The sequence below is a fragment of the Mesoplodon bidens genome (assembly GCF_964165515.1).
Source record: "Mesoplodon bidens genome assembly, chromosome: 14".
In the NCBI taxonomy this organism is placed as follows: domain Eukaryota; kingdom Metazoa; phylum Chordata; class Mammalia; order Artiodactyla; family Ziphiidae; genus Mesoplodon; species Mesoplodon bidens.
Genome location: NC_138170.1, coordinates 50,160,107 through 50,162,846, shown reverse-complemented (window position 1 = coordinate 50,162,846; position 2,740 = coordinate 50,160,107).

Genomic DNA, 2,740 nt, shown 5'->3' with positions numbered 1-2,740 from the left:
CTCTATGCCTACTTTCTGCAGGGTTTTTATCATAAATGGGTGTTGAATTTTGTCGAAAGCTTTCTCTGCATCTATTGAGATGATCATATGGTTTTTCTCCTTCAATTTGTTAATATGGTGTATCACGTTGATTGATTTGCGTATATTGAAGAATCCTTGCATTCCTGGAATAAACCCAACTTGATCATGGTGTATGATCCTTTTAATGTGCTGGTGGCTTCTGTTTGCTAGTATTTTGTTGAGGATTTTTGCATCTATGTTCATCAGTGATATTGGCCTGTAGTTTTCTTTCTTTGTGACATCCTTGTCTGGTTTTGGTATCAAGGTGATGGTGGCCTCGTAGAATGAGTTTGGGAGTGTTCCTCCCTCTGCTATATTTTGGAAGAGTTTGAGAAGGATAGGTGTTAGCTCTTCTCTAAATGCTTGATAGAATTCACCTGTGAAGCCATCTGGTCCTGGGCTTTTGTTTGTTGGAAGATTTTTAATCACAGTTTCAATTTCAGTGCTTGTGATTGGTCTGTTCATATTTTCTATTTCTTCCTGGTTCAGTCTCGGCAGGTTGTGCATTTCTAAGAATTTGTCCATTTCTTCCAGGTTGTCCATTTTATTGGCATAGAGTTGCTTATAGTAGTCTCTCATGATCTTTTGTATTTCTGCAGTGTCAGTTGTTACTTCTCCTTTTTCATTTCTAATTCTATTGATTTGAGTCTTCTCCCTTTTTTTCTTGATGAGTCTGGCTAATGGTTTATCAATTTTGTTTATCTTCTCAAAGAACCAGCTTTTAGTTTTATTGATCTTTGCTATCGTTTCCTTCATTTCTTTTTCATTTATTTCTGATCTGATTTTTATGATTTCTTTCCTTCTGCTAACTTTGGGATGTTTTTGTTCTTCTTTCTCTAATTGCTTTAGGTGCAAGGTTAGGTTGTTTATTCGAGATGTTTCCTGTTTCTTAAGGTGGGATTGTATTGCTATAAACTTCCCTCTTAGAACTGCTTTTGCTGCATCCCATAGGTTTTGGGTCGTCGTGTCTCCATTGTCATTTGTTTCTAGGTATTTTTTAATTTCCTCTTTGATTTCTTCAGTGATCACTTCATTATTAAGTAGTGTATTGTTTAGCCTCCATGTGTTTGTATTTTTTACAGATCTTTTCCTGTAATTGATATCTAGTCTCATAGCATTGTGGTCGGAAAAGATACTTGATACAATTTCAATTTTCTTAAATTTACCAAGGCTTGATTTGTGACCCAAGATATGATCTATCCTGGAGAATGTTCCATGAGCACTTGAGAAAAATGTGTATTCTGTTGTTTTTGGATGGAATGTCCTATATATATCAATTAAGTCCATCTTGTTTAATGTATCATTTAAAGCTTGTGTTTCCTTATTTATTTTCATTTTGGATGATCTGTCCATTGGTGAAAGTGGGGTGTTAAAGTCCCCTACTATGATTGTGTTACTGTCGATTTCTCCTTTTATGGCTGTTAGTATTTGCCTTATGTATTGAGGTGCTCCTATGTTGGGTGCATAAATATTTACAATTGTTATATCTTCTTCTTGGATCGATCCCTTGATCATTAGGTAGTGTCCTTGTTTGTCTCTTCTAGTAGTCTTTATTTTAAAGTTTATTTTGTCTGATATGAGAATTGCTACTCCAGCTTTCTTTTGATTTCCATTTGCATGGAATATCTTTTTCCATCCCCTTACTTTCAATCTGTATGTGTCTCTAGGTCTGAAGTGGGTCTCTTGTAGACAGCATATATATGGGTCTTGTTTTTGTATCCATTCAGCCAATCTGTATCTTTTGGTGGGAGCATTTAGTCCATTTACATTTAAGGTAATTATTGATATGTATGTTCCTATTCCCATTTTCTTAATTGTTTTGGGTTCGTTATTGTACGTCTTTTACTTCTGTTGTGTTTCTTGCCTAGAGAAGTTCCTTTAGCATTTGTTGTAAAGCTGGTTTGGTGGTGCTGAACTCTCTCAGCTTTTGCTTGTCTGTAAACGTTTTAATTTCTCCATCAAATCTGAATGAGATCCTTGCTGGGTAGAGTAATCTTGGTTGCAGGTTTTTCTCCTTCATCACTTTAATTATGTCCTGCCACTCCCTTCTGGCTTGTAGAGTTTCTGCTGAGAGATCAGCTGTTATCCTGATGGGGATTCCCTTGTGTGTTATTTGTTGTTTTTGCCTTGCTGCTTTTAATATGATTTCTTTGTGTTTAATTTTTGACAGTTTGATTAATATGTGTCTTGGCGTATTTCTCCTTGGATTTATTCTGTATGGGACTCTCTGTGCCTCCTGGACTTGATTAACTATTTCCTTTCCCATATCAGGGAAGTTTTCAACTATAATCTCTTCAAATATTTTCTCAGTCCCTTTCTTTTTCTCTTCTTCTTCTGGAACCCCTATAATTCGAATGTTGGTGCGTTTAATGTTGTCCCAGAGGTCTCTGAGACTGTCCTCTGTTCTTTTCATTCTTTTTTCTTTATTTTGCTCTGCAGAAGTTATTTCCACTATTTTATCTTCCACCTCACTTATCCGTTCTTCTGCCTCAGTTATTCTGCTATTGATCCCATCTAGAGTATTTTTTATTTCATGTATTGTGTTTTTAATCGATGCTTGATTCATCTTTAGTTCTTCTAGGTCCTTGTTAACTGTTTCTTGCATTTTGTCTATTCTATTTCCAAGATTTTGGACCTGGGAAATAGAATCTTGGATCATCTTTACCATCATTATTCTGAA